This window comes from Dasypus novemcinctus, chromosome 9, assembly GCF_030445035.2.
Source record: "Dasypus novemcinctus isolate mDasNov1 chromosome 9, mDasNov1.1.hap2, whole genome shotgun sequence".
Lineage (NCBI taxonomy): Eukaryota > Metazoa > Chordata > Mammalia > Cingulata > Dasypodidae > Dasypus > Dasypus novemcinctus.
The window spans coordinates 35345816-35373500 of record NC_080681.1 but is presented as its reverse complement, the minus strand read 5'-3'; the positions used below and the strand labels follow the sequence as shown (position 1 = coordinate 35373500).

General features: G+C 40.4%; 1 long non-coding RNA gene across 2 annotated transcripts in view; it reads right to left on the bottom strand.

Moving 5' to 3' along the window:
* Nucleotides 1–13982, bottom strand: part of LOC111759044 (uncharacterized) — an 82586-nt gene extending 68604 nt beyond the window's left edge. For both annotated transcript variants that reach the window (XR_002793141.3, XR_011649637.1), the window contains exon 1: nucleotides 13883–13982. This is a non-coding gene — a long non-coding RNA (uncharacterized lncRNA). The remainder of the gene's footprint in view (nucleotides 1–13882) is intronic.
* Nucleotides 13983–27685: the final 13703 nt, after the last annotated feature.

The following is a 27685-nucleotide window of genomic DNA, read 5'->3' as shown; positions in this document are numbered from 1 at the left end:
TGCTAACTAGAAATCAAAGTTTCTCCACCCTTACTAGTGCTTGGAATCGCTCTTTGGCCACACGGTAAAACTAATTTTGCTTCCTTTCTCCTACCTCTTCCTCCTTAGGGAAAACTCAGGGTAGTCTCCGATTTCATATATTGCTTAGCGCAGTTCTGACTTAAAATATATCCTTAAACTGTATTGTAGAAATTCTGCGGGGACATAACATCTTTTAGACTGAGGCTAGTAACTACACAAGTTGCTTTATCACTTATTTTTTTATGTAACAAGACGGGAATGCCCACTAAAAGCCAGGAGAACACGAAACTTCTGTGCCGTTTCGAGTGAGAAAGAAAAAGAAATCTTAATCTCCCCCCAAATTTTAATTTTCTGAAAACTTTAAACACCTTGGCATTTTAAAGATCCAGGTGGCATTTCATTGGTCATTTAACTTAAGGGTTATTAATTAGTAATAAATTTTTAAAGTTCATATAACCTTACTATAGAGTTTTATTTTACTTAACCAAATATGCCATTTTCTTAAACTAATTTCAAAAAATTTCTTTTCAACATATCATCCTACCTGCCCAGCCCTATCTTGTTAAGGAGCATCTAAAAAAGAAATTCTGCAACATACTTAAGCATATTAGAACCACGAGAAAATATATGTAAATCAATACTTTATTGAACTATTTATCTTTTTCAAATATCTGACTTAGAGTTTAGGCTAAATATTTTCTCCTAAACTGACAGGATTTTGTTTTTGTAAAGTCTACTAACAAATAATATTTCTACATATTGATATATAGTAGTTTATCTGGCATTGAGCACATTTTTAGTGAAATAAATGCAGATTGACTGTGGTTGCTTGGTGACAGTGGGATTGAGGGGGCAGAAGCAGCACTGCAGATGTAGATAGTTTTCACCCTGAAAACAGTATATTTGTTTTTTAAAATTTCAATCCTTATCCTATAGATGTCTTCTACCTCTGCAATGGATGTACATATGAACAAGGGACTGAGACACTTTGGTGCAAATAGCCCCAGTCTAGGGTTTAGGAAATCCTGGGTGGCCAGGGATGCTCCTTGGATGCCCGCAGTTCCGTGGCTCAGAGCCCGTAAAGGCAGCTCCACATGTCTTCCTCTCTATTGTGGATGGCTCATGATTAGTGCTGGTATTGCCTGCTTCAGCCAAGTGCCCAGGAACGTTCCTGTAAGAGCCTTGTGGGTTAGATAGAAACCCCAAGCACAGGAGTGCCGCGTGGGAAACAACCCTAACTGTAGTAGTGAAGGCTTCTTCCCCATGGACAAGGGAAGGAGCAAATGTCATGGATCTGTCTCTTCCACACAATCCAGTTGGTAACATTTCTTTCTTCCTTTCATTTTAGGAAAGCAAATAACTGAAATGGGGTTCGATCTTACATAATAGGAAATTAATTTCTTTTAAAAATTGGGTGCAAATCACATTTCATACACAACATATGCCAGGATTTCCTTGTGGCAAGTAAATTGGCTGAAGACTGCAGGACATCACAACACAATGTGGAACAAGTGTGGCTTCCCTTTGTTTTGGTCTCAAGTGCAATATTAATAATCTGGTTTCATTTCAGGCAAAGAGTAATCTTCATGTAAATTTTATGCATACAGTTTAGTGCAACCCAGCCATTAAGATTGTGTTTCTAAACTTAAGGGGAAATTTTAAAAGAAAATCTTTTGACAGTGCCCATGGGCCTCAGTTGAGCTGTTTTTCTACTGTACTGTAGTTTATTCCCAAAGTTTATTGGTGCCAGGATAGTAACACAAGAGTAGTCCAAAATTCTAATAGATACTTTCTGTTCAGGACCTGCCTGAAGACCACATTTCCTACTTTGAACCTGACACGGACACATACCTGCTGCAGTGAAAGCAGTAGGGATTTGGGGAAAGCTAAGAATTCTGTGGAATATGCCATGGGGGGGAGGAGAAGAGTTTATACAGAAAAAAGGTTTTTTTTCCCCTCATTATCCCAAGAAGGAGAAAAGTCAATAACAATACATAACAGGAAAGAATACAAACCAGAGGGGTATGGTAACCTATTCCCATCCTTAGTTTCGGGTCTATACTCAATGTTTACAGGATGCAAAACTCCAGAAAGAACCCCCAGAGAGGACCTTTGCCCTTCTCATTTTCAGTACCTGATCTGTAGGAAACAGGTTCAGCTCTGCATTTATTTTCTGCAAAGTGCTTAGGCTGAAGTCATTGTTCAGATTCATAACTCCTACAATTAATGTCAGCCCTTTGTAGAAACATCAGTTCCATCCTAACCCTGGAAACCAAATAGAATTGGAAACCCCTGCCCCACATCCAGGATCCTGGAGGAAAAGATTCCAGATTTCACCAAGATAGCTAGGCAAAACTGAATGTCAGCATCTGAAAAAAGGGCCCTGGGTGCAGAGGATGGAGAATGTGTGTTTTGTGGTTATGGAGTAGGGGAAGAGCTGATTATAATAGTATCTGCAGACCGTAGCCTATACAGGTGGGCCAATCACTAAGAACACCTCTTGGGGGTTCTCTGGTGGGTTTTTGCTATGGGAGAAGAGAAAGCCAACCTTTATTTTTTACGTATGCAAACAACCCCATGCCCCTTGAAGGGAGTGAAGAAAAATTCAGCAGGGAGGCGTTTTCCTGATATCTGAATACACCACCCACCAGTTTACTCAGTGCACTGCAGTGGGGGCAGAGTACAGGTAACATAAAGGAAGGGAAAAACGACCTTAAAATTGAAGTAGAACAAACAAATATTATTCTAGCTTCCCAATCCTGTTCCTCTCCCTCCTCTGCCTCCTAGAATAAGCCACCAGAGCCCTCTGGAAGACTCTTGAGTTTCTGCTCTTAAACGGCTCCTTATCCAAGGAGGAACAAGGTCTGTTTCCTGATGTGGAGCCTCAGACGCTGTGTTACTGCAACTTAATTTTGTCATTGGTTCTTTGCAGAGATTATTTGGAATGAATTGTTTCTTTTGTTTATTATCCAACAAACGACCTCTGCTAATCTTATATTTTATCTCCCTAACATATGGAAAAGCTATTTATTCTAGCCAATCACAATAAAGTGAAGAAAACCCCATTTTATGGAAAGGTATATATCACTAGTCTGTTGATCATTAAAGATATGATTACCAGTGAAAAACCTCCGAAGGTGGCACATTTATGCTTCCAGGAACAGATGGGGACACGCATTTTCCTTGCAAATACTTTTGAAATTGCTCTACTGGTAGCAGTATAAAAATGATATACAGATGCCAGGGCCTGCATGGCCAGGATGAGTGCGCCAGATTTACACAGTAAAGCCTTCACATGCGGGCTGTCAGTTTTGATTGATCTCTACTATACCTCAGGAACTTGTTGACTAGGTAGGGAAACAGTGCAAATAATTCACTGCAGCAAGTCAGATAATTCACACAACCAATCGGTCTGTTTCACTTTCTGGCTATGACATATGAGCCTTCCCTACAAAGATGCATCATTTTCCAGCTTGAGCAATATTCAATGTCAGGCAAGAAAAGGTATTAAAGCCACACAAAAGGAGGCGGGACCACCGTAGGATGAGAAGTTGTTTTGGTAATGGGGGCCAGATCCCGCGCCACTCTAAGTCCTACCAGAGTGTTCAGGCCCAATTGTCATTATCATATTGATTAAAAAAAAAAGTTCATCATAGTGCAATTTTAGGTTTAACGCCAACAGATTGGGAAAGAGCAAAGAATTATCCCACAAAAGCACAACATTCTTACCGCAGGGACGTTTCCCTGTTCCAGTTCATTGATGGAGTTGATTAAGTTTAAATGAAGCAGACACTGGATAAAAGTAAGGGTATTGACCACTGGGCACTGCGATCCGTGCTTGAAAGGACCTGATACATGCAGAAAAGCAAGATTTGCTAAATGCTCTAATCTTCAATCAAATCTTACATCAATACAGACAAAGTTTGGTAATGAGAGATTCAATGAAGCATGCGGGAGAAAGAATTAATCCTCTTGGTCTAAACTGGCTTCAACTTTGAAGCTTGCTCCGAAGGAAAGACAGTTATCTAAATGCTAAATAAGAAACTTATTGTACTTTTCATGGCATGCTAATCTTTTGTCTATTTCATCTCTATTATGTGTATGCTCATAGATTGCAGTTGTCATGGTGATTATATCAAGCCACGCTTTAGAGATCGTGGTGAGAAGCCAGGCACGGAGGTGGAAAAGATCCCCACGCAATCCACAGTCTGAAAAATTATATATAGAAAGAGCGCGAACCCAACCCCTTCCTGACTCCTTCCAGGACCCAGGCCCGCCCAGTTCAGGGCCAAGGAGGCCCCGCTTTCCAGAGCCTAGAATGGTGAGGCCCCCCCCCCGGAGCTAGCCAATCAAGGGGGTTTTTGGTAATGTTAAGAGGGAGGGAGTCGGCTTCATGAGTCCTTGCTACCTTAAACCCCTTTCCCAAAGAAGTTCCCAGCTTTTAGTTCATAGTATAACACACATTCCTGCCCCTGCTCCCCCTCCCAGCTCTGGTCCAAGCACTGTAACCAGAAGGGCAATGAGGACAGCTGGAGAGGGAACAGAGAGAGGCAAGAGTGTGGCCACTTGCATAGCTGCCCTGCATGGGGATGGGGAGTTAAGTCAGTGGATCCTGACTGCTTGTGAAGCATGAGTGCTGAAAAGAACGGCCCACGCAGCCCAGGGAGAAAGTGGAAGCTACAGAGCCAGGCCCACACAGCCCAGGGAGAAAGTGGAAGCTACAGAGCCACCCCGGGCCCAGATGACCAAAGGTGACCCTGGACCCTTTACGTGTTTTACAAACGTTGCCAAATTAAGATGGGATTATAACTACTCCAGTCCTTGTCAGGGTTGAAAGGTTGGGAGCCTCAAATATATCCAAGCAGTGTTGATGAAAAGCTTAAAAAGTAATAAAAGGGAGAAAAGAGCGAGGAAAGTAACATGTATAACTCTTATTAAAGAAAAAAGCCAAGGAGAGGTTGTGAACTTGAATCACTGTTTGAACTTTAATTTGTTCATTAACAGGATTTGCCCCTCACTGAGAATGTTATTACTTCTCTTTGCCGCTCAGCAACAACTCTGGGCATAATGAAAGAATCTGGCAAAAAGTTAAACGCCTGGTAATTAACTCATTTAATTGAAAAAACAGGGGAAGAGAGAAAAAGAGGTACCAGTGCAAAAGCAGGAGGCCAGGGAGGTTAGAAGAGGGGACAAGGCTGAAATCTGCAGCGAGGCCACCACCCATGGTGTAGGGGCTTGGTCTCTGATGAGGACTCTTTGTCAAAATTACCATCTGCAGCTCTGAAGTCCCTCTGCCCAGTGCCCACCTACCCTTGGTTTGCACCCCCGGCCCAGGGCTTCTGCCAGGGCTACTTTGGATGTTCTGTGGGGTAACACGGATGCCAGAAATCTGAAAGCAACATATAATTTCATTGAGTCTTTCACTGAAAAGTGGGGAGATGTCCTTTACTTTCTTCCCTCCCTTCCCTTTGTCACCAGTTCCTTTTGCAGGCTTCTGTTTCCAGACTAGAATGAAAAGGAGTACCAGGAGCCAGATACAGTCTGCCTGTTTGCATTGTAATCAGCCTTATAACCTCATACTTTCTTTCCTCTCCCAACCAAACAGATGATTTAAGTAGACTCCGAAGATGAGACATGTAATACACTCCTTGCCTTGCTCAGAAGGAGCAGCGCTAAGCATCTTGCTTTGCCTCTACCCTCAGAGGGCCTGCCTTTTCTTCTGTCACTTATCTCCTTTTGTCAACCACTGTGCACAATCCCCTGGCATGTGCATCCTTCCGAGAGAAGAAATTCTTGGCCACAATTAAATATTCAGACACCCCAGAGCTACTAGCACAATGTTGCCTGTGCAGCCAAAAGATGGAAGAGCAACGTTCATGAATGAATGGTAGGTCAGTTATCCTTTCCTGCTTAATATGTTTAGGGCCTACCACTGAATGATAATAGGTAGTTGCAATTTCCTCACTTTTTAAAACTGGTATCAATTTAGTCAGTATAATTTTGGGGAGGGGGGGAAGCAATTATCTACCTGGTATCTTTCCATTACAAAAATACTATGGACAGAAAAAAGAAAGCCATGGGGAGAGAATGAGAGACAATATAAATAAATCTCCCAGTATCCAAAACTATTTCCTAGGTTTGCATTTTTAATTAAGTCACTTATAAACTCTAGGAAGAGGACAGAATCTTGTCATACAAATTACACTATCACCACATAAAGTCATCAAAATTGCCATCTTGCTAGCAGCAGCATTTCCATTTACCCCAATGCCCACTGGCATACTACAGTCCCAACATCAAACTCTGTAAAGCTATAAATGATCTGTTCTTGTGTTTTCCTGAAAACCAGTAATAGGCACAAGCCTATATGCATTAACAACAGGAAGAGGGAATGGCCTTTAAAAAAGGCTACTTTGTAAGTTCTAGTAAATTCTAGAGCTTATTTAACATCAACATTATCTGCCAACTTAACTGCCCCTGGATATTCAGTGAACTCAATTTTCCAAAGCTGTGGACCTATTCTGGACAACTGACACTGAATATTAGGAGTCTACCAAAAAAAACAAAACAAAACAAAAAAACAAAAACAAACACCCTCCCTTCATAGTCCTGAGCCCTAAACTGCTTATATGAAGGAAACTTCAAAAAGGCCAGCCCAGTCAAGTCTGGGAACCACTGCCACTATTTTAGTCCAGGCCCGTTGTTACCTTATGCCTGCATGAGTGAGTTTTTCCCTACATCCATTGCAGCCTTTGGAGTGCCTTGAGATTAAGTATCCTAAACTAGTTTATTAGAAAACCTTGATAGTACCTGTTCCTATACATAGCCCAGCTCCTTAAACAGGTCTTTAAATATCCTCCCCATCAACACTAATTGATCAAGGTTCATTTTCTATTAATTGCCTACACAAAGTTTCAGGCAGATGAGTTACCTTCATTTTGTTCAGGATGTGTGAGGTGCCAGGTACCATGCTTGGCATTACAAACATTATCTCATTGAATCTCTTCAATTTAATGATATAGGTGTATTATACCCATTTTAAAGCTATAGAAACTAAAGCTAAAGAGGATAATTGTAGTTACAACTGAGCTCTCACAGCAGAGTTAAGATTCTTACGCTTCTCTCTCAAGCTCAAAAGCTGATTGTTATACTTTCCATCATGGCATACTTCCCCCTGCCCTCATACTGTATATTCTGACCACTCTTTCCCCTTGCCATCTGGGATGACTTCTCAACTCCCCTCTACATATCTGAATCCCACTGGACCTGCAAATACCAGAGAGAAATTCCCATCACTGTCTTGAAACCTTTCACCATCATCCTAGTCCATGGCAGACTATTGAACTCTTCATTTTCTACAACGTTTATTTGGCACAACTATTTTCTGCCCTGTATTGTCAGTTTTCTTATTTCAGCCCCTTCCTACCAGACTGTAAACTCCTTGAAGAAAGGAAATATGGCTTGTATTTCTTAAATTTATCCCTCACTATCCAGAGCCCAGTAATATAGCTCCCAGTTGTTAAGCACTCACCTCATGCACAAGAATCCTTAGAAGTAGACATTTATTATCACCATTTTGCAGATGAAGAAACTGAGGCTCAGAAAGATTAAGAAATTTGCCCAAGCCACTCACCCAGTAAGTATATTCAAATACCGACTGCCTCAATCTAATGCTCCTTTTCTTTAGCCACTACACTGTATTAGCCCAAATACACTGTGCCTCATACAATGTAAATTTGTGAAGTGTTAAGTATCCTTTACACAGTGTCCGATATGTGAGGATCCTCAAAAACCTCCAGAATACAGCCCTTTAACCATGACTTAAGACAAGGGGCACTGTTCTTACTCTCCAGTAGGGCAGATCCAGAAACCCAACAGAAGAAAGGATGAGTGTGTACCCACCCCTTCCACTCTCTCTTCTCTCTAGAAACCATGTTTCACCTTGGACAGAGGCAAAAATGCGGGCCGTACATGTACTGGTGTTCTTGTGAGGTAGAGATGCAAACTGCCCTAACCCCAGTAGCCAATGTTCCTTTTAAATGCACAGAGGAAAGTAGGAGAAAATGAAAGATATAAGTGTTGAAATTTTTTTAATGGCCTGCTAGGTAGAAGTCTTATTTTCTTTGCAGCAAAAATGATTTTGCTGTGGGAAAAGTAACAATTACAAAAGAAAAACATTTATACTGACCAATTTTAAGCCAATATGTGGAACTCAAGTCAGCCTCTTGAATTCCTCCGTGGCATGAAGGTGGTAATGAAGTATCTAAGGGGAAGAAGAACCTCTGAGGGCACAAGAATTGAGACCTAGAAGTCCGGCCACTTTTCCCCACATGAAGATTGTCCCTTCGGTACCAACACTGGCAGATCTGGGCTTGAGTACTAAGGGAGCTGGCAGATTTCCAATAGGTCTTCTTTGGAAGCAACAACAAAAAAAAAACCCCACAAACAAAGAAAAAACCTCCTGCAATGACAATGGGTACAGTACTTCTTATAAATCTGAGAAAAGAAGAATAATCTCAAGTCCCAAGGATGGGTTTCCATCTACATTTATATTTTGGTTTAAATATCTGGACAGCTCAAGGGTCTGGCCCTTGGCTTCATCTATAAAATCTACATTGTAGCACACAAAATCTTACATATGCTCAGCACTTAATGAGTCAAGTCCTTCCATTTACTGATCTCAGGTGAGACTCAAACTATCCTGTGAAGTAGGCCCAATTGATATTACTACTGTAATTATCTGAGAGGAGGAAATGAAATTTTACCTTAAATAATACAATTAGTACACAGTAAACCTATTCCCTAATCATGGTCTACAACTTTTTCTACCACATGATACTTCCCAATTCTCAAAGCAATTTCCTGCCCTTTCTGTATTCTTGATCCACACGTGAATTTTGTTCATCTAAAGCCAAGAATCTCAATCTTGAAGAGACTTCTAATACAACTACCTGAGACACACCAAAAGGCCCACCATCTTCATTCCTGAAGCCACAAATTCTATAAACAAAATTTAAATTTGGACTCAAATTAAGAAATAGTAGGATGATTTTTAAATTTATAGATAGACAAGCATTGTGGTTAGTCTATTAATTTCAAAGAAAAGGCTAAAATCACTGTCACTTCTTTTTCCACAATTGTCATTATTTATCCAGGGTTTGCTAGCTTCCTAATACACAGTTGTAGTCCTAAGTTTTATGAGCTGTTTTGTCTACCTAATGGACGAACAGTCCATGGTTTTTCCTCAAAAAGATCTGGAATTGGATCTATGTACTTTGTCCACTGACCTCTTAGCAAAGCATGTAACCCCAGTACCAAGGGCCCAGCAGTATCCCTTCCCTAATTTTTGGGCAATAACCAAACTTATCAAAGGAGGACTAAAAAGTTCCAGACATTATAAGTGGCCAAAATAAGGACATTCTTTTTGTCTCAGTTCAAACTTTGCTAATCTCCATATCCAATCTAACTCAGGGATGAAAGGGGGAGTATACTTGTTGCTTTGGGACTGTTGCCCTACTTTGTCTGCTGGCTGACCTTCCCTATAGATCATCAGCATTTACAACATTCGGTTTAAGCAGGAAGGCTCTTTCATCTGTGTCCACTGGCCTTGATCTCTCCTGATCATTATGGTCTGGATTCCTGCTAATCACTAATGATCCCACGGCCCTCTTATAATATTAAAGGTATTAGACCTGAACTCCAAGAAAATTTCCTACTCAGCTAATTACATTCTTTCTGCCTTTCCTGGACCTCTATATAGTCCCAGCTGGAGTTGAATTTGAATTATTTCCTCAGATTTTAAATTGTTGGCTGGTGGTTTTGGAAAGCAATTTTAAACCCTCCCTCACTTCATTTACATGAATTCAACTAATTATGACTAGTCCCATGACCTACCTTTCTCCTTCTTCCTCCCTCTCTTTTACTTGGGTGTCTTCTCCTGGTTTTCCCATACTCTGGCCTTAACTATCCTAAGAGTTTAATTCACTGGGTTGGGAGTTGCAGTGACATTATAATAGGTGGCATATTGTTAACTTCTAACAGTACACAGTGGTTCTACTACACATCTACAATGAGGTCTATGTAATCAACTATTAAAAATTATGAGAGTTTCAACCCAGAGGTTAGACTTCACCTATAGTCTAAGGATGGCTGCATTTTTTGTAATGGTAGAATCCAATGCTCACTAATAAGAATAAGGGTTAATTGTAATTTCTTAACTGGGTACGATTCTTTTAGATTTTAAGGAATCTGGAGCACACTTGTATGGAACTATATAGGGCAATCTTGATTTTAGCCCATGACACCTTGTAAATTTTCGCACCCAGTTGTATATTCTAGAACTTAACAGCTTTTAAAATCATAGCAGAATTGAACTCACACCAAGCAAATTTTGACAATGACTTTCTAAAGATGCACCTACATTTCATCCAATGTACTTATACATTAAGTTAAGCCCCTAACAAATCAAAAACAATGCATAGCTCAAAACAAGCACTTTTCTTAAAGCTGTTCCTTGGTAGCTACTACTATTCCAATGACGCCCCATTGTTTTAACTATGTTTGTGAATTAACTTCAGAATTAAAAGTCCTCAAGCAAGCTACCTATCTTTCAGCTTATTTTGACCCCAAAATTATATCATCCTGACTTGATCACCTAAGTTATATTTTAGGGCATTGAAGAACTTCATAGAAAGATAACTTGTGATGTCCAAGACTTTTTTAAAAAATAGAATTATATATTACCTAAAGTCCATAGTCTATATTAGGGTTCACTCTTTATGTTGTACAGGTCAATGGCTTTTAAAAAATTTTATTGTGGCAACACATATACAATATAAAATTTCCCCTTTTAACCACTTTCAAATACACAATTTACTGGTATTAATTATATTCACAATGTTGTGCTAAGGCTTTTTAATGAGATATGCTGTAGGTTCTGAAAAGAGTGCATGAACAACTCCAGAAGAGGTTTTGAGGAATGACAGCAAAGGAAGCATCACTGCAGTAAGTGACAGCTTTCCAAGATGACTAATTGGTAGGCTCATGCTAATTCTGGTATAGTTGTTAAAACACAGACACAGTTTATAGTTATATCTCAGCTATATAGTTTCGGTTCTACAGCACAATATGAGGATTAAGAATAAAATCATTCTTAACATTTTTGTTTCTATAATTGCATTGACAAAATTTTATATTCTCCAGGTGCATCTTTCAGATTTTCTGCAAAATGTTTTCATATTCAAGGATCTGTTCATTGTTTCTAGTGATGTTATGTATTAACCAAGAAAAATTTAAACTACAAATATTTGGGAAAAACATATTGGGTATGTTTTTCTATTTTTTTAAAAAAACCAATGAATTTTAACTAGGTGTATGTATGACTACTTTGGGTAAGTTTTTTGTTTGTATGGCTTTATTGTAGGTGATTCTTGGGTTAGGAAAAAAAGGAATGTGGTCTTGATTTTTACAAAGCATAGCACTTCTATTCACATAAAACCAGCCAGACTAACACATCATATAAGGAGAAAGGCCTTCTAAGGAAAACTTTACATTCTAAGAATAATTACAAGAACATCATTAGCCTCTTCAATAATGCAGATCGTTTAAACTTTAAAAAAAAAAAAAAGATCTAAGAACAAAAACCAAACACAAAAAAACCCATGATGTTGTGAATAGGACACGGGCTAGAGAAAACTTTCTGATAACAAATTGATTTTCTTCTCTTGACTTGTTACTTGAAGGTAGTCAATCCATTTTTCCTTTGTGTAAATGAAAGATCACAGGTTTCAATTCTTTCATACTAATGTTCCTTGAGTTTCTTGGAGCCAAGAGAAAATAAAAATATTTTAGTTACATTTCAAAATTATTTATTAAATCCCTACAAGGATCATGTTCAGTGGCAAAGTAAAGTGGAGGACCTATAATAGATAATGAACAAAAACTTACTGAATGAATGTATTGGAGAAAAGAAATCCATTATCTTGGGTCAACACATATGAGGCTCATTGTAAAACTGCTTAACTTTCCCCAGGCTTTGGTTCATCTAAATACAGATTCAGATTATTATATAAATGTCACCTAAAGCATTTGCTTAGATATGGATCATTTAAGATTTCAGAATTCATCCATTAAGGCCCTAGTCATACTTTTGAACCTAATTACTTGTTTCAATTAAAGTTTTTAAAACCTATAAATAGTAATCATGAAGCTTGGAGTTTCACAAAAAGTTTGCTGGTACAAGTTGATCATTTCACACATCAAGCACTCCTGCTAAAAGCCAAAAAATATTATCCTAAATTATTTATAATTATAAATCCTTAATATTGTGATTATCTCACAATAGAGCAGGGGATGCATGAGCTTGAATTGAAATCCAAAGAACATTATTCTTGTAGGGATGTGTTGGTGCAGCTGTGATATATTAATAATACACAGTATAGTGTGGACTTAGTAAGGGGTCCGTGGTTTTCACCTGACTGGCAAAGGGGACCATGGAACAAAAAAAGGTTAAGAACCCCTGCAATAGAGGCATAAACACAACCATAGATTCCTGATCTTTCCAATTTTTCCAGTTTTAGAAGATGTATGATCTCAAAAATAGAGCTCCCCTGCTGATTTACTATGGGCTTATGGACTTTCTGGTAGGCTATATAAGATCTCTCTTCGTGAGTTTATAGAACAGAATAGGAATAGGACAAAACCCCCCTTCTTCCTAGGGGGACTTTTATGAGTACACTGATAAGTACCTACAAAATGATAAATGCTACTACCTCTTTCAGCATTTTGAAAGCTGTCAACCAAACACAAAATATTTTTGTGTATGAATTAAAATGCCTATTACTGGTGGCCCAGAAGTTTCCTTGTAAGATACCGTGTCAGGGTGTGGTTTATATATTATCTGTCCTTCCAGAACACACATCACACTTTATAATAACTCTGTATGATGATCCCTTTCAGAATCGCCTGCATGGAAACGTCGGTGCCCTAGGCTGAAATAATGTATTAGTGTGACAGTACTAAAAAACCGAAGACCACCGTGCTGAAGCCGGCTCTGAAAACATGGGATGGAGGGATATGCTTCGCATGAGCTGAAGGGCCTCAACCTTTCTTATGCTTTAATTTAGGAACTGATTAAAAGTTGCCAGAAGGCTTCCTGGGCGGGGGTTCGGGGCAACCTGACCGGCAAGGGCGCATGTCAGGGGCTAGAAAATATATTTTTTTTTTTTTTTTGCAAATTCGAATCCCAAGCAGCGATGGCCCTTTTGGTCTCTTTTCTCTGTGAACACCACACACGGCACACACTTTGCTGGGAACTGAAATCGAGGCCAGGGGCTGGAGGGCGAGGCCGTCTCTGCAGTGGGCTGGGGGCGGCCGAGGGACGGGGCAGTCCGGAAGCGCTCCCCACTGGCGGGCTAGGCCCGATGTTCCCGACACGACTCTCAGGCCCCCGCGCTCCCCGCGCCGCGCCGAGTGGGACCCGCCGCCCTAGCTGCCGCGCGCTGGCGACGCCGGCCTCTCCTCCCCGCGCTCCCTCGGGTTTGTGGCAGCCGAGGCTTCCTCTGAGGCCGGCTCTCTCCACGAGTCCCCCTTTCCCAACTGCAGCTCGAGAAGTGGAGCTCTCCGAGCCGCGGGCCCCAACCGCACACAAAGCCCCGGAATGGGGCCGCGACGCCTCCATGCCTCACCAGCCCCTGGGGCGCAGAGAGCAGCGCCCTCGAGCTCCACGTCTGCACTCGCCAGAGGCTCCGCTGAGGGAAAGCCTCGGGCCCCCAAGAAGGGCTCTCTGCCCGAGGAAGACCCTCGCTTCAGGTCCCCGGCGCTGCCTCCTGCTGGAGGAGGAGAGCGGATGGGGAATACTCACTCTGGGTCGGGCCGCGCTGGGACTCCGCGGGTTAGGTGGCTCAGGCTCGCGGCGGGGAACCGAGCGCCGGCTGGGAGCGCACGCCGTCCGAGCGCCGCCTCGGGAGGGAGGCCTCTACTGTCCGGCTGCGGAATCGCAGCCGCCGAGCGCAGCCCCGCCCGCCCCGCCCCCAGCGGCCTCCCCCCGCCCCGCCCCTCCCGGCTGGCCCCGCCCCACCGGCCACCTCGCCCGCCGTCGCCTCCCTCTCTCCTTTCTGCCCGCGGGGTGCAAGCTGCTCTCTCCGGGAGACGAACGCGAAGCGACGTGGAAACCCTTCCACTAAAATGAGCTGTGATATCCTTTTGATGGCTATAATTTATTCCAAATCGTCCCTGGACTGAAACGATCAATTAGCAGCCCGAAACGCACTGTGAAGTAAATTGTCACACTATTACAGGATGGTTATCATATATTTATAAGGTGTGTTTTCTGCAATCAGAACCAACAAGGTGTTGAGCGATCAGTCATAAACGCACTTCTTCAAAAAGAGAGGGCTCCGGCATTGTGAGGCAAGGGATAAAAATCCCTGACAGTTACTACAAACTCCGTTTCCCGGCCCCCCGCCTCCGCCCCTCGTGACAGGTCCCGTCTTGGCCACCGGGAAGTGCCTTGAGGGCTGGGGCTCTGTTCACTCCGCGTGTAACCACGGGGGCAGCATCCGCGTGAACTACTGAAAGACTCGCAACCCCAAAAAGAGAGGGTTCCTTATCGTGTAAATACAGTTCAGGCCCGCGGATCACTGTTTTTCTCTTTCTGTCCTCTTTTCCATCCCTCTTTGTTTTTTAAGTTTGGTTGGCCACAGAATGTGTACATTGTACACATAATTTTAAATCTTTTCTTCTCTGGTGTCAGGGTGTTGCCCTCACTATTTAGGTGTTGATGTATTGTAGAGATTATGCTAGCATGACAAAGTTTAACCATGGAGACAGAATTCTGCAGTATCAAATCTCCACCTGAGATGTCACAAAGTTCTGTGAAAGTCCTGAGAAATGCTGATCCAGCATGGTAGACTGTCTTGACGGGACCAAGCCATGGAGACATGGTAATTTTCTTTATAACCATCAGTGGTCATGAATATCTATCCAGAACACCTGAGTTTCCCCTTAAACGCTTTCATCACACTGTCACCCAAATAGTCATTTTACAAAGGCTTCTGGTTTGCCTCCAGTAAATAATCCTTTTGCCAGAAAAACAGATCTAGAGGGCTGAGCCTACTGATGATTGATTGTGAGATAAGTTTAGCCACCAGAAATATGGCTCTGTGGCAATAAACTGATATTTGTGCAGAGAATCATAAGGTGTGGAGAAAGATGCAGAATTGACACCATATTCCTCTTAGGTTAACTGCCTCCATGACTTGTGCATGGTAGGGTTTGTCTGTAATGCCAACCCTTGAAGAGTGCTGAAAAAGGAAATATGGTTAAACCGTTGAGGCATAAAGGCAGTTGTTGCCACTGGGCCTTCCCAGGCCTAAAGAGGGACACCTTGTTCCTCTCTCAAAAAGTGATGGGGCGTCATCTTGCTGTGCCAGTTCTCCACAGTGGCCAGCACTCACGCACTCCTGCGTGGGGTGGCATGGAGACAATAAGAGATGTAGCAGAACAGAGAGCTGAGGTGGCTCAAGAGAATGATTGCCTCTCTCCCACTCCCGAAGGTCGATTTCCCAGGCCTCCTGGTGAAGGCAAGCTGGCCCATGTGGTGGGCTGGCCCATGTGGAGTGCTGGCCCATTTGGCAAGCCGGCCCGAGAGAAGAGGTAGTGCAGCAAAATGACTCAACAGAAAAGAGACACAGGAGAGACTCAGCAAAACAGGGAACTGAGGTGACACAAGAGAATAAGCACCTCTCTCCCATTCTGGAAGGTCCCAGGATTGGTTCCTGGTGCCACCTAAAGAGAAGACAAGCAGACACAGAAGAACACAGTGAATGGACACAGAAAGCAGACAATGAGGGGAGGGATAAATAAATAAATCTTTAAAAAATAATAATAATGGAGACACCCTTTCCTTGTTTGAAGACTGGCATAGCCAAAGAGCCAGACCAACAAACTTCACCCGTACATTCCCACAGTTTTAGTTTAATTGGTATTTTAATATCTAATATCTACTGAGCACTTACTCCATGCTTTAATGTTTACATACACCATCTTATTTAATCCTCTCATCAATTTTATGAGTTGAGGAAGGCACTATAATCTTCATTTTGCCAATGAGAAAACTGAGATTTGAGAGATAATAACATCCAAGGTCACACTCCTGGCGGTCTCCAAAGCCCTTGTTCTTATCCCAGTAATATAATACCTCAGAAGTCTAAGAGATTGTGGCGACCCATTGATACCTAATCACCAACCCCTAGGAATGAGAGTGGGGAATTCTGGGAGATGAAAGAAAAGTTGTTTGTAAGAGAAAGCCACAATGGATACTTACAACCCTGACCTGGATGGATTACCCCCTCTCTATTCAATTATCATTCTTACATCCCATTTCTTTTTCAGAGTTATCGATAGACACCTGACATCTAGTCAAACAGACCTTACGTCAAGGTCAGGGATGGTTGCTAAGTTTGGGAGACGGGGAGAAGGGTGCAGCAGACCCCAGAGAAGGCAGAGCACCCTGAGGAGGAGTCTTAGGTGGGAAACAAAGTTAGCCAGTGACCCTGGTCCCAGACACCCAGTACTGAGAATGAAATGTTGCTTCCTAATGGACTTTAAATTACCAACATTGCTAAACTCTCCCTTAATAGACTTGTAAAGATCCGCTTGTTACCTCCCTCCCCCCCCTCCCACTTCATGTAGAATTTGTAATCAAGGGCCCAATTTTGTCATTTGGAAATACTAATTATCTAATCACGCCATGCAGCATAACATACTTGTCTGCCCAATTAGCTAGGACAATTATTAAAATTCAGAGGCCTAATTATGTCTCAATTTAATGCTGGCAAACTTGCATACAGAGCAGTAATTAAAATCCTCTCTTTCCCTCTGCCTTTAGGGCAGGGGATGATTAGGCCCTGTCAGGGGGTGTACTGAACTAAACCAGTGAAGCGTATTGTGCAACATGACCCTGCATTGTTAAGTGTGTCAACATATTAACCTGAATTCCCTTCAGCCCCCACATAATCACATTTGGTGGAAGAATAAAGGAGCAAATATATGAAGCATTTTATTAAAAAAACATAAATTCTTTTTAATTAATGCTATGAGAGTTCTGATGAATTTCATGCTTACATGTGCTGGAAGACATAAGACTGGCTCAACTAATTACTAGCAAATTTGCTCTTGTTAAAACTACTTTTTTTACTCATTTAAAGAAAAGGATTTTTGCTTGTGTGTGGTGTAAAAAAAAAAAAAAAGCTAGTTGGCTCTGGTAATACAGTTGATTACCAGTTTTGTATGATGATGGAACACAAGTGAATGTTGACTTCCAAAAGAATGGAATCCAAGACTGGAGGCAAAAAAAAAAAAAAGGAAAGGGCTAGAATTTAATACATGAAAGACGTTAATAAAAGTGGAACATTAAAAATCATAATATTGAAACAAATTCAAAATATTTATCTTTTGAGCTCTTAAGTTTGGTGTCTGATATGAAACCATTGTGAGATACCGCACAGATTCACGATGCTTTGGCAGCCCCACAGCATGCAGAAGCCCAGACCACATCTAACATCTAAATCCTCTTCTTGAAGAATTAAGGAGAGTCACAAAACCCATTAAAACTTTACTTCTGGCAACGGATTTGGCCCAGTGGTTAGGGCGTCCATCTACCACATGGGAGGTCCACGGTTCAAACCCTGGGCCTCCTTCACCCGTGTGGAGCTGGCCCAGGTGCAGTGCTGATGCACGTAAGGAGTGCCCTGCCACGCAGGGGTTTCCCCTGCGTAGGGGAGTCCCACGCGCAAGGAGTGCGCCCATAAGGAGAGCCGCCCAGCGCGAAAGGAAGTGCAGCCTGCCCAGGAATGGTGCTGCACACACGTAGAGCTGACACCACAAGATGACGCAACGAAAAGAAACATAGATTCCCGTGCTGCTGACAACAACAGAAGCGGACAAAGAAGACGCAGCAAATAGACACAGAGAACAGACAACCGGGGTGGGGAGGGGGAAGGGGAGAGAAATAAATAAATAAAAATTTAAAAATAAATAAATAAATACATTGATTTAAAAAAATAAAATAAAATAAAACTTTTCCTCTGAGCCGTCCTTAAATTCTGACCATTAGAGATCATTCATGGATTCAACTAAAGAAGAAGAAAGAATTCAGTCTAAATCAAAACTGAGTTATTCTGGAGAAAGTAGGACTAGTTTCAGTGTTTTAAAATGTATGACTCCATAAATAGCTTCCTAAGAGCAAGAGACACACAAATACACATACCGGTACCCAGCCAAAAACAGAGGTTACTCTCAATTGATCTCATTTTGAGTCTCATAACAATCTTTGACACAGGAGATAAGGCAGGTGTATTTCCATTTTATCAATGTGAGGCAGGTAAGATAATTGGCCAAGATCATCACTTTATCTTCATTTCTTAATCATGGGTAAAGCAAGACCAGAACTTTGCCACCTTGCCACCCACTCCACCAGACAAAGTAGCTGTGGATGAGACACCAGTGAAGATTGTGTGATTTGGATAAATATCACAAATTGAAGTAAAAGTATAGACAATATTACATCATAAATATTGAGGTGATAAGGGAACAGCCTATATACCAACACTGGAGAACTATCCATCCTTCAGTCATTATTTATTTACAATTTGTTAAGTTATATTTGTTCAGATTTGGTTTCTGTGGTTCATTTTCTTCTCTTTTAAGTTTTTATGTTTCCCAAGTATGCATAGTTTCATCCAGGTTAGCAGTGGAAAAAGTAGCATTCTTTCCTCGTAATCTTGATCTGGGTACAGTGCAGGCTATAAGATGGTGTTTAGGGACAATTTTGACTGGCACATGCCCTCTTACTAACAAAGGCAGTGACTACAGATAGTGTGTATAGGAGATGGTTGGCTGGAGCCAAGATAGGCCCTTAGGCACTTGTGCGATTAAACCAAAGGGTGGTAGCCCCATCCCTACACCTCCCACTGAGTATGCCCTATGTCTTGAAAATGGCCTTGCTCTGAGTCTCTTTGGATGGCAAACTGAAGTGCAAATCTGTGTTCTGACTTGTTCCCGTGGCTGTCAGCATGTTTTCCTCTTGTCAGCAGCAATTGACTGGTCAGGCTCACCCCTGTACAGCAATTGTAACAGCTCATTGACAGACTACTGACCCAGCTGGACCTGATAATGGAAAACTATTGATTTTTGTGGGCTCCACGAATCTAAAATGAACGACCGATGTAATGTCATCAATTGTCTCAGACTCTGATAACCCAGGAGAAAAAAGTTTCAGGGATTGCTTGTATTTCCTGACAAGGGTATTTTAAAATTTCACAGAGTATATGTAAGAATAAAAGCTTATGTCTTTGGTGTTGTCCTTAAATGATCCCAGTGCTTCACCAACTGAGGCCCTTTAGTAGTCTAGATTTGTATGTTAAAGTGAAAGATAGCATTGACAATAAGCCAAACTAGGAACTGATACTTGGGGAGCACTTTGAAAGAAAAATGTTTTTCATTTGTTATAAAACAAGTTTACACAGAAGAAAAGTTGAGAATAAAACCACAATATATTGACTCTCAACGAGTCCTGCTGTATGAAACTGAGTTGCTTCTGCCTACCTGTGTCGATTTAATTTATAGCAGAAAAAAAAATGCTTAAAATTAAGACAATACATAATGAGGAGGTGCTTTGGGTATGTGTTGGGGAAAATTACTATTTAGGTTTGTTTTTGAAATACTTTTCACTTTAATCATTTAAAAACCATCAAACATTGTTCAGTTATTGTATTCATCAGAATCAAGAGCTGTTTCTTCCTGAGCCAAATTAGCAATGGATTGTGGCAAATTTTGTCCAGTGGACAAGGCCAGAAAACTCTGTATGAGGACCCAGTACTAACTTCTGATTGCTAGAATGTCCTGTTAACGGCCTTTCCTGAAGGGAACTTCCTTTGGAGAAGAAGAAGAAAAAAGTGGGGGAGGGAGGGAAGGCTATTGATCTTGTCTGCCAACCTGATACATTTAGTTCACAATTCACTTGCAGTGAGAATATAATCATTTTGTAGTCCTGATAAAATTCAGACATTCTTAGAAGAGAAATTAGGAAGGCTAGACAAATAAGAGAGCACAGGAAAAAACAGCATTGCTTCCCTATCCATTTGCTCAAAGAAGGCTAGAAAGAGAAGTCTCAGTGAGGAGGCAGAAAGAACAGATAACAGAGGTGATGAGTCCCCTTGTGGCTGGGCTCCTATTCACAGGATGCTGGAGTCTTCACACTCTCCTGTAATGGAGCCTTTATGACCTTTGATTAACTTCACCCTTACAACACTACATCTTCGGTTTTCTAGCACTATCAAAATCAATGCTTCTAGCTGTTTGGCTGCCTATTAGTAAAGACACACAAGGTTGAGAACTGAAAGAAATTAAGTCTATAAAAATATTCTGACATTAGGGCTTTAATAAATATAGAACACTTGGTGCAGAGAATACAAAATTTGCCTGATTTTGTGTTGTGTCTCATGGCCCCAGCCAAGTAATCAGCACCTGTAGATCTGGGACTAGGTCTTACTCGTTCTGGGGTTCTCCAGAGTGGCTGCCATGAGGCCGGACATGTCACTGGCACAACAAATAGCCAATGAATGAAGGGGCAAAATAGCTACTTTTAAGTATGAAAAGAAGAAGGTAAACATTTTCCAGTTTATAATAGATTTGGGAGGAAATAATGTAAATCAGTGGTTTCCAAATCCCTGTCTACAGTCTGGCACCAGTCCACAAAGACATTTCATCTGTGGTAAACAGATAAACCAAACTAAGTTGATGTGATTTTTTCCCCCATAGAAATAAAAGCTTTATTGCACCAAAGGGCATTATCAACAAAGTGAAAAGACAACCTACTCAATGGGAGAAAATATTCAGAAACCACACATCCAACAAGGGTCCAATATCAGAATATATAAAGAAATCCTACCACTCGACACAGAAAAAAGCAATCCAATTAAATAATGGGCAAAAGACCAGAACTTCTCCAAAGAAGACATACAAATGGCCAAAATGCACAGGAAAAGATGCTCAACACCACCAGCGTAATGCACATCAAAACCACGAGATACTATTTCACACCCACTACACTAGCCACCACACACACACACATACAAATTACAAACGTTGGAAAGGACGTGCAGATATAGGACCACTCACTGCTGGAGGGATCACAAAATAATGTTGCAGCCACTCTGGAAGACAGATATAATCCAGCCATCTCACCACCACTAGGTATATACCCAGAAGAATCAAAAGTGGGGACCTGAACAGACATCTGAACACCAAAGTCCACAGTGATACCACTCACAACTGCCAAAGGATGGAGGCAACCCAATTGTCCATCAACCAACAAATGGACAAATTTGACATATACATACAATGGAACACTATTCAGCCACAAAAAGGAATGAAGTCCTGATAGATGCAACAACATGGACAGACCCAAAGGATACCACTTTGAGTGAAACAAGCCAGACCCAAAAGGACAAACACTGTATGATCTCACTGATACAAAATAATTAGGATGAGCAAACTCATAGAGATAAAATCTAGAAATGCATTACAAGGGGATAGGCTGAGGGTAGGAAATGAGTTAATGCTTAAACTGTACAGAAGTTCTATTTGGGTTGATTGTAAAGTTTTATAAATAGATGGTGGTGATGGTGGCACATTTTAAGTATAACTAACAGCACCAAATTATATATGTGAATGTGGTTAAAAGGAAAATTTTAGATCCTATATGTTAACAGAATAAAAAAAGATAAGACATAGGACTGTATAATTCAGTGACCCCTATTATAAATGATGGACTATGGTTAATAGTACAAGTATAAAACCATTCTTTCATGAATCACAACAAATGTACCACACTATTGCAAGGCATTAATACTAGGGTGGTATATGGGAAAAAATACAACCCAATGTAAACTATGGACTATAGTTAAAAGTACAATTATAATATCCTTTCCTCAGCTGTAACAAAGGTACTGCACTAATGTAAAGTGTTAATAACAGAGGGTATATGGGAACATATACATCTTTCTGTAAACCTACAACTTCTTGAATAGAAAAATACATAATGTAAAATATATATAATAATTGGGAACCATCAACATGTCTGGTTAGTTTTTAAATAGTTCGACTGGTTAGTTTTTAAATAGTTTGACTTCAGCTATCTAAGAGAATTTTATGATGCAGACACTAAACAGATTTGTAAGTCTTGAACAGAAAGATCTTCAGCATATTAAGTGAAAAAAGCAAAACAAACAAACAGAATGGATATGTTATGCTCCCTTTGGAGAACATAAAGGGAACAACAAATAACAATGGTCACATGTGTAATGAACTTGATCACGTGCAGGTAAGATCATAAATTTTTTTTTAAATTTAAAGGACATTTTAGAAACCTTGTCTTGCAGCAGAGTTAAGCTCCACTGGTAATTACAGTGTTTCAGTGTAGGACACAAATTGAAGGAAGCCCAGAGTTCTAAAGAGAGACATCCGAGGGGATCAGGAGGCTCGTGGAGCCCAGGTCCACGTATCCAGGGCAGTGACTCTGGTCTTTCTCCAAGGAGTTGTACACATGCTACTGTGAGCGCCTCATAAGGAAAATATGTTATGTGGCCTTGACTTTGCAGTGGTCCAGTCTGGACGCCAGTTCTTCTCCAGATTACAGGTTCCTTTTCCTTAGGCTGATCAGAGAGAGTGGTTCTTGCCTGTCCCAGCTGGGGTCCCAGATGCCTGGCCCGGACCTCATGTCCACCGCTTTCTGCTCTCCGGTGGCTTAGGCGCGTGGCCCCAAGATACCTGCCCCATGGGGCTTATCCACCGCCACTGCGCAGAAAAGCACTACAGCAAAGCCACCCCGCCATCCCACAGGCCACCAGCTTTAAGGCCTGTGGGAAATCCATGCCAAGGGCATGCACCCACCTACTATGATTTTATAAACAAAATTTAATCTTTTTTAAAAAAATTCCAAAATTATTTTCCTTTGCAGTGTTAAACATTGTTTCTTTTATGAAGATAGTAAATGAGAATGCTTTTAATAAATATCTTTACCTGGCAAGGCAAGACCAAAATCATGCATTGGGCTCAGTATTTAAAAAAGAACTTCTTATGAAAGTCAAAAGAAACCATGCACTAATATAAAGAAACTATTCATATAGCTTATTAAATTTAAAGCAATTGCAGTTTTATAACTGTAAATAAATAGAAATATTTGAGGCTAAGACACATAGCACTGGCTGTGATAGGTGTGACGTCACTGAACTAAAACCTAGCCATTTAAAATTTCTTGTAGAATTTGGAATTTCTAGGTTCTATCTTTGCAAACCAGTTATAGATTTTTAAATCCGAATCTATGATTTGATTGCAACACTGAAAGATGTGATCTTTGTCCCATAATTTTAACTTCAGGATAATCTTTCTGACAACATGATTGTTACCTCCAGCCTCATGTGATGTCAGGTCTGTTGCCAACAGAGGTTCCAAAATAAAGATGCTGTTTGGAGGAGAAAAACACTTCTTTGTTTCTTTGGTTTTTAAATTGACTTGTAAGTTAAAATTTTAAATTCAGTTATGTGTTTTGCTGTGATTTATCACTTGCATAGCAGATTTATATGTACTAAATATCATTCCTCCAATAATGAGTCTTAAATTTTAGTACTTAATAAAGGATTAATAATCCTGGATCCAGGTTCACCTCCATTTTTAACTTCTCCTCTTATTTCTGTCAGAATGCTTTAGGCTGCAAATAAAAGAAATCGGTTTTGGTTTAAAATCACAAAACAGAAGGTCAGAAATTTTGTGGCTGCACAGTTGATTGATACAGTATCACAGGAACATTAAAAAGGTCCCAAAATTTTTTTCCATATTTCCTTCTGTCATTCTCAGCATATTGGCTTATCCTTTTATTCTCTCTTCTCTTATAGCGGCAATATGGCTGCACAGTTCCAGGTGTCACATGTAGTTGATAATAATGTTCAGCAGCAGAAAAAAGAGGACACTCCTCTCCTCTGTTGTGTCTTTCTTTAACAGTTGAGGAATACTTTCCCAGAAGCCCCTCTGAAGACCACCAAAGACTCATCAAAAGTTGTGTCACAGGCCTATTTCTAAATCACTCGCTGGCAAAAAGAATAAGTTTTTTCATGATTGGATTATTAAATCTATATCCATTTGGGAACAAAGAGGGGCACATTTCCCCCTAAAGCACATCATGCCTAAAATAAATTATCTGAAAAAAATTTGTTAATCTTTGTTTCTCCTTACAAGGAAGAAGAAGGGACACATAAATTTAGAATAACTGCTTTGACAACATGTCCTCTTAGAAACCAGCCATCATGTGAGAAAAACAATGCTATGTGGAAGCCAGAGTGAACCATTCAGAGAAGAACTGAGGTGCCAGATAGGTGAGTGACACCTTCTGAGGCAAAATGGTGGTTTTCTGGCTGGGTTTCTGCCTTTTCCTCCAGGCCTTTTCTCTATCACCTTCCAGCTGTTCCATGGGCTTAGCCTCCTGAGGGCCTCTTTTTGTGCCTCTGTGCTCTGCTGATTCTAGTCTCTGACCTCTCTCTCTCAGCTTCTCAGGGCTTCTTTGTCTTTCTGCAACTTCAGGCAATCAGGAGTCCTTTCTCACATGGCAGGGTAAAAATGGCAGTTTTCTTTCTGTTTCTGCTTTCAGTTGTCCACCTATATACGATTCTAAGAGAGGACAGAGACTTAACCTTACTGAGATAGTCCAATCAAAGGTCCTAAAATGATCTAATCAAAAATCCCCTTAACTGGGTCCAATGCAATCAAAGGACTTCACACCCCACAGGAATGGAGTAGTTCAAAGAACATGATCTTTTCTGGTATTCACAAAATTTCAAATTGGTCTCAGTATCACTGGTGAATTCCATCAAATCTTAACAGTATTAATGATATCAATCTTAAAATAGAGAAAGAGAAATCATTTCTAACTCCTTCTATGAGAACAGCATCACCCTGATATTAAAACCTTAAAAAGACAGCAAAAAGAACAAATTACAAACCAAATATCCCCTATAAACACAGATGCAACAATCTTTAATATTAATAAACTAAATCTAGCAATACATAAAAGTTTGCATACCACAGTCACGCATGGTTTGTCTAAGGAATTTAGTCTGTCATTTGAAAGTCAGTATAATTCATTATATTAACAAAATTAAGAGGAACAACTATATGATAATCTCAATAGATGCAGAAAAAGCATTTGATAAAACTTAATACCCATTTATGATAAAAATTCTCATCAAACTAGAACTAGGGTATCTATGAAAAACATATAGCTATTATCATTCATAATTATGATATTCTGAATGCTTTCTTCCTAAGATTGTGAATAAGGCAATAATGCTCATTCTTTCAACATTGTACAGTGTTCCTAGCCAGAGAAATAAAACAAGACAGAGAAATAAATGACATAAAGATGTGTTATCTCTGGAAAGCAGATGTGGCTCAAGTGATAAGGCCTCCACCTACCATACAGGGGGACCCGGGTTCAATCTCTGGCGCCGCCTGGTGAAAAAGAAGAAGAGAAAGTGTACCTGCATGGCAAGGCAGTGCCTGCGTAGCCATCCAAGTGCCCATGCAGTGAGCCAAGTGCCCACATAGGAGGGGGAGGGGGAAATAAATAAATAAAATCTTTTTAAAAAAGATTATGCATATTTCTATTCATAGATGAATTTAATTAATTTAACAAGGTAGAAGAATACAAGGTCAATATATAAACCAGTTGCATTTCTATATACTAGTAGCAAACAATTAGAAAATGAAATTTAAAATTCTATTTATAATAGCTTCAAGTAATATAAAACACTTAGCAATAAATTTCATAAATGTATGCCAGACCTTTCTCTACATTGAACACTGCAAAACATTGCTGAGAGAAATTAAATCAAACCTAAATAATTAAAGACGTATTCCTAAATAAAGACATATGGGTTTGAAGACTCCAAGTTATTAAGACGACTATTTTTCCAAAACTGATCTATAGATTCACTGTAATCCCAATCCCAATCCCAGCAGACCTTTAAATTAGAAATTGTTTTATGAACATTAAAAGGACCTAAAGTAGCCAAAACAATTTTGAAAAAGAACTAAACAGAAAGATTTAAATTACCTAACTACGTGACTTCCTATAAGGCTACATTAATCAAAGACAGTATGGTAAGGTCAAGTGCATAAATATTATAGATCAACTGATCAACTGAACTGAACAGTCTAAAAATAGAGCCACACATCTAAGATAATTTCATTTTCAAAGGTGCAAAGGTAATTCAATAGGGAAAAATAGTCTTTTCAACAAATTCGTTCCATTAAGAAAAGGTTGATTCCAGAGCTAGGGTAGGCATAGTAAGAGGAGCTCAAGGTGGGCTATAGGCTCAGTATGTTCAGGATGTTTTTTATAGTTTCCTAAGCTGCTCAACCAAATACCATGAAATGGGTCAGGTTAAACAATGAGAATGTATTAACTTATGGTTGTGAGGCTAAAAGAATGTCTAAATCAAGGCATCATCAAGGCAATGCTTTCTCCCTAGACACTGGCATTCTGGGCTGGCTATGGCTATCCTTGGTCCTTACTTTGTCATATGGTGGGGCATAGGGCAGTCTCTCCCTTCTCTTCTGGTTCCATTGGTTTCATCTTCTGGGGCTTTTGCTCTCTGTGAATTTCACTCAGCTTATAAAGGACTCCAGTAAAAGGATTAAGATCCATTCTGATTGAGGGTGGGACATACCTTCTTAACTAAAGTTACCTTATCAGAAGGTCCTACTTACAGTGGGTTCACACCCACAGGAATAGATTAAATTTAAGAACATGTTTTCCTTGGATACATATAGCTGCAAACCACCACACAGGAAACATGGAGATCTTTGCTCTCCTACTGGTCATGTGACCCCTACCTCCTGGGGCAACGAAGCATCTCTCCTCTTTTCCCTCAAGCCACCCTGAGCCTCTTGGGAAAACAGCCCAGGGTAGAGATGAGGTCTTCTCCAAAAGGCCCAGGCCTGGGTCATCAGGTGTTCTGAGGGACAAAAACAAATCCTTCACTCATCTCCTAAGCCCACCCACTCTTTCACATACTTTTTGTTTTTATGATTTCTGTTTATATATTTATAAATATTACATAAGTAAATGCATGAATACATTCTCATATCAAAACTCAAACAACATGGATGTACGTGCGTTAGAAAGCAAAATACTAAATTCCTGTGCCATGTGATCTCAGGCACTTACTTAACCTCTCTGTATCTTAATTACCTCTTCTGTAGAATAGGTATAGTAATAATACCTACTGTATTGAGTTGTTAGGATTAAATGAGTTAAGTCATGTAAGTGACTAAAACAGAGCCAGGTACATAGTTAAGTATTTCATAAGTGTTGGCTCTTATGATCAATCTGATATGTTCCTTTCAGAGCTTATCTTATGTCTATGTATACATCCATGTACAATCACCAAAAATAACACCTTCTCCAAAACAATTTGAGAACACCTGACTTAGCAATTCTGGGCTCTTCTCTTCCCTGAAAAGGAGATATTGTCTTTGGACAATTTGTTTCTTTGCAAATGCCAGTCAGTCATTACTTTGTCCAATCCAGTGGGAAAAATTGAGAAAT